A 5451-nucleotide genomic window follows, 5' to 3' on the forward strand; every position below is an offset into this window, starting at 1 on the left:
TACACGTACACGCCGATGCAGCCGGGTGCACGACGCCGACGACCTCCCTCGCATCGACCCACCGTCGCGATTATGAAATTCACCCGGCGGCAATTTGTGCGTGTAACGCTCGTAAATGATCGAGACGGATGCTCAGGGGAACCGACCGGACCACGCTGAAACGGACGGCCACGCTGGATGGAGAAAAATCCTGGATCCTTTGCTTCGCGCGATAATTGAACACGTACCCCGACTTGGAGAACTTTGATGCTCGAACTCGGATGCTTTGGACAACCAGCCAGTCTTTATGTGATAAGTTGGATGGGTAATGATTAACCCTTTGAACTGGAAAGGTGATGCTTAGTCAACGTTAGCTTTCATGAAAGAAATCTATCAGCAATAATGTTTCTTTAGGTTTAATTTCTTTGGAGCTCTAAATAAAAGATCTAAATAAAAATGACCGTTTATCCACCAAGCAGATCTTCCATTAAGTCAATTAACGAATTAACCCTTCGAACTGGAAAGGTGACTCTTAGTCAACGTTAGGTTTCACGCAGGAAATCTACAATACCTAATGTTTCTTTAGGTTTAATTTCTTTGGAGCTCTAAATAAAAGATCTAAATAAATTTCGAGATAACTTTAAAAATGTTTCTCAATGATATACTCTTCGGCCGTGATAGAATCGCTACAGTTCATTTGGTCGTTCTACATCCTGTACAAGCAAATAAAATTACTGTAGACTTTGCACGGAATGTTCATGGTAATTTTATCGATAACAGCGAGGTCGTGCAACGTCTTTCTTTCTCTTGATGTAAAAATAACTCCAAAACGAAAGCGACATTTTGTCATGCCACTGAACATAACAACGCCAACTTCTGCGCCATTACTTTTACTATGAAAAGAGTTTGAAACATTAACATGATATAAAAACATTAACAACCATTTTTTTCTTTTTTTTATAATATTTGAATCAATGAGAATTATTATTTTACTGTGAACTTTGATTAAAATCGGTTGATTGATTGCGATTGTGTGTTACACAAAATGAAACCGTTCATTCTGTGCTTAAGTGTAACTTCTTTCATTGTAGTAATCTTGCTTCATCGATACTTTTATCTTGCACCGTACTTCTTATGGTAATGAAGTGGAACGGCGGAATTTGTTTTTCCCAACTTTTTTGCGCGCATAATGCAAGTAACAGTCTTATCGACCACACTCTAATTGTGAGTTAAACATACTATCCTACTTTGCAACTACGGACTTCGAACAACTATGTACCCGACGGAATGAATTCTCGTTAAAAATTTCAGATTGTTTTGATGGTCTAATTATCAAAGTTACGTACGCTCATCTAAAATTCTCCATCATTATTAAACTGGGCTAAACCTCTGCTGCGTCAGATTTTCATAACAAATGCACACCTCGTTACGATTTAAAAAAAATAGATCAGCTACGTAGAACAATATCAATTTTTTCACTCGTTAGAAAAATGAAATATGAATCTCGTTAAAATATTTAATTAGTATTCCATTGTAAAGCGAAATTTTTAAAATGTTTAATTATAATTAGAATACAATTTTAATTTTAAATTAAATTTTAAATTTTTATTATAATCAATGTCACCAAAATATGGACGGTAATATACAAGACTAATAAAAGACTAATTATATCATTTATATTTGCAATTAGGTGCTATTATTTTAAATTTTAACCATTTAATGGGTATCAGGGTTACTGGCATAAAAAAAATACTTGATAAAGGTCGCAAGCTTGAAACACAGGAGCACTGTTCTAAACAATAACATATTTTTAATATATTCAGACTTGTAATCGTTCGCTGTTCATTCCTAACGAAACAAAACTTCTGAACACGAATCGCACAATGCATGTTTCTAAAGGATTTATACGGAAGCCTGTAACGCATGCTATTACGCGAATTTACTAATTATTACAAATTAATTATACTCTTTCATTTAGCATAACGATAGCCCGTATAAGGAAATTCCTCGCGTCTGGCAGTGTTGAATCACAAAGAGGTGTCTGCACCCAATTATCGCATGCTTTCTCTACTCGATCTTCGGCCATCGATGCGCGAGCGTCGCTGTTAGTGCTAGAGAAAGTAAAAAGCATTCACGGATTTCTTATTTACCATTAGAGTTTGTAAGTAGATTCCACCTACATACGCAAAGGTTGCTAAGATTCTATGGAGGACCGTGCAAAGGTTATTTTGCGAAAAATGGGACGTGTCCTTTCTTTAAATTAATAATTGACGCCAAAAATAATAAAGGCGACCGTGTTGTGCAGAATAGGCCAAACAAGTGTGACAAGTTTGTTTTTTATTTTAATCATTTCAGTTTTCATTTTTATTAAAAAGCGAATCAGATTTTGATTTTATTAAAAACGAAAATCTTCATAACCATTTTAGAAAAGCCTTGCGCAACATAAGTGACATTCTACGTTATTCGAAGACTGCGCCTTAATTTTTTGCACATTCGGAAACATAAATTTATTAAGCCATAACTACAACAAAAAATATTCTCACGCGTGATGATCCATGGCCTTCGACTATTGTTCTGAAAACAATTGTAGTTCTGTGCAATCCCATGCCAGTTTTTGGTTGCAAGAAATTTACGCGTATACATTCGACGTTGTCATCATTGTTGAAATACCTTTCACTGAAAAAGTGCACCATTGTTTCGAAGAATTCATGTTTCTAAGGATGAAAATCCGTACAGTACCTTGGGTGAATTATGAACTTGTAGTTTCGCATCCCATGTAATCAGATGGCATACAAATTTAACCCTTAAATGGCCTAAGTTTCAAATTTGATATCGAACTTTTAAATCGAATTATACGCTTGCAATTGATTTGTTTTTAATATTTGACTGTATGTTTGTTACCATTACATAATGTTCTTTCAAACAAAAGTTAAAAAAATAAACGTCAGCTGTCAAAATTGTTCAAATAATAAATACGTTGATATTTTTTTAACTTCAATTCGGAAAATCAGACTTCTAAGGGTTAATTTTTTACACGTGCTTCAAGACTATATTTCAATAGAAAGTAATGTATATATTAAAATAATAAATGTCATATAATTACGATTAAGCTCTGTTTAAATAATTTGTTGGAGTAAGGAACATCTGTCTAAAAAGTTTACAAATAATTTGATAGTATTCGTGATTCGACGAATCATCAGATGAGCGACACAGATAATAACATTAAGAACGTCACTTTTATTATGAAATATGTCAAAAAAATCATATTTATACTTTATACAAAACTTTAATTTCTAATTCGTGATCCGTTGGTTTCTGATTTGCATTTTTCCATATACAATTTTTTCTGGCTCCAAGGGATCTGACAACTTGTCACTCTATTTATTCCACGTGCTTTGGGACGAAGTGTAAATGTATAATTCCGAGGTAAGGAAACCTTTTGAGTTAAACATTGTTGTCTGCTCTTTGTATATATACAAGGTGATTCCAGCAACTGGGACAAGCAAAAACTCATTTCCAAGCGTACGATAAAACTGATACCGAAAAAAGTTCGATCCCGCAACAGAGACTCTTCTTTGAAATGAAAAATGTTTTCGTTTCGATCCGCTTGCATTTGTTATTTAAATGAAATTATGCATCATTCCACATAAATTGACTTTTCCCATTGTTCTGCATATAAAACTATTATATTATGATTATTCATATCTGATTATTCAAATTTCACTTTTTATCTATTTTCGAGCCAACATTAATTTTACAATGACTTTCATTTTGAATTGAATCGAGTTGATTATAATAATCGATAATCCATGTAATTCGAAAATATTACAATAGGTTTCCAAGTACGTAAATATGCCATAAATTGTTTCGTTTTTTCACACGTCAGTGTTTGTATATTTACAATGATGAGAGGAATCGATTGGTGTTAACAAATGGACGGTATTATTTATATAAACAAACGAAAATGTATATTGCATTTACACAGTGGTACCATGAATCGTACTGGACAAAACTTGCAATTGTACAGAATGAAATAATAATTTTTTAGCATTCAACATTTATTAATACATTTAAACCATTCCATCCTACAAACTTAACGATACACTTGCATCGATTTTCATTGTGGACAGTTTCATTGAAAATTGCATTAAAACTACATTGAAGAAAATTACGTTACGATTTCTTTGCAGCAAGTTTTATTAAAATTTCATTAAAATCGCTTCAGAATTTCATTGTAAAAAATCTCGGTAGAACTTCATTGTGAGCTGCATTTGAATTTCTATCCAGGAAATTCTATTGCAGACATATTTATGAGAAATTTTGTTGTAGTCAACTTCATTAAAATTACATCAAAACTGTATTAGAAGAGCGCATAATCAAATGGTAATCTTCTAACATTCAGCATTTATTAATACATTTATTTAAATATTTATAATCATATTATTGTATTAAAATTATATTAGAATTGTACATAATGAAATGATAATTTTCTAACACACAATTTTAACAATCGTATAGTTTATTAACGCTTTCGAACTACATCGTAAAAAATAGTATCGGTTACATGATACGACCTTTTTCGAATTCCGATCTTTAAAATAATATCTGTGCCACTGAATAGATCGTAACTTTTAACAAGACACTCTGTAGTCGCACAGTTGGGACTCGCGCAGTCGTTAATTACACAACATGAATCGACGGCTGGCATGATTATCTTCTATAATGACGTTGATCAACAAGCGTCACGTTCGTTGTCACGTCACCGGTCGTTGTTCAGAGAATATTTGTGAAAAATTGCACGATCGGACGATCAGTTCGCTACTCTTTTTTACCAGGGGAACAATTACGCTGTAGTATGTGTGCCAGAGACGTGATTTCGTTACAAAAGTCTATTGTCTGTGTTTGTAACAAACACCGCGAGGGATCTTCCGTGTATCGGTTTGTTCAACGAATTCTATGCACTTCCTATTCCGCCAGGACGTTTATAACTCTCTACATTCATGCTCGGTGATGTTTACAACTGTGAAAGAAAGTAGCATCAAAGTAACATTTGCTTCGACGACACTTCAGTGAAAGCTTGAGACTAGTTACCACGGTTTACGATCGCATCGTGTTGAACCTGAACAACCGACGTTCCAGCATCTTTAAATTCTTAAAAATTTTACGTCTGATTCACGACGTCGTTATACTTCACACTTTCATAAACGACCCGAAGAATTACGCCACCGTTGCGGCACAAAAACACAGAATTTCTTCGCGAATTTTTTGGAACATTAACTTAAATACACCCGATGAATCTCACTTCAAAAAAACCAAAAATATCAAATACCAAAAATTTCAGTAGAATTGCATTAAAATTTCATAATATTTTAATTAGCGTTGAATTTTCCTAAAGTTGCATTACAAATGCATTATAATTTCATTCTAAAATATGCCAACTGAATTTCATAAAAATTTCAGTAGAATTGCATT

General features: G+C 33.4%; 1 long non-coding RNA gene across 1 annotated transcript in view; it reads left to right on the forward strand.

Annotated features, from left to right (window-relative positions):
- Positions 1-4849: 4849 nt before the first annotated feature.
- Positions 4850-5451, forward strand: part of LOC128874915 (uncharacterized) — a 5236-nt gene continuing 4634 nt past the window's right edge. Inside the window, exon 1 of the long non-coding RNA XR_008456708.1 lies at positions 4850-4917. This is a non-coding gene — a long non-coding RNA (uncharacterized LOC128874915). The remainder of the gene's footprint in view (positions 4918-5451) is intronic.

The sequence above is a fragment of the Hylaeus volcanicus genome, chromosome 4 (genome assembly GCF_026283585.1).
Source record: "Hylaeus volcanicus isolate JK05 chromosome 4, UHH_iyHylVolc1.0_haploid, whole genome shotgun sequence".
Taxonomy (NCBI): domain Eukaryota; kingdom Metazoa; phylum Arthropoda; class Insecta; order Hymenoptera; family Colletidae; genus Hylaeus; species Hylaeus volcanicus.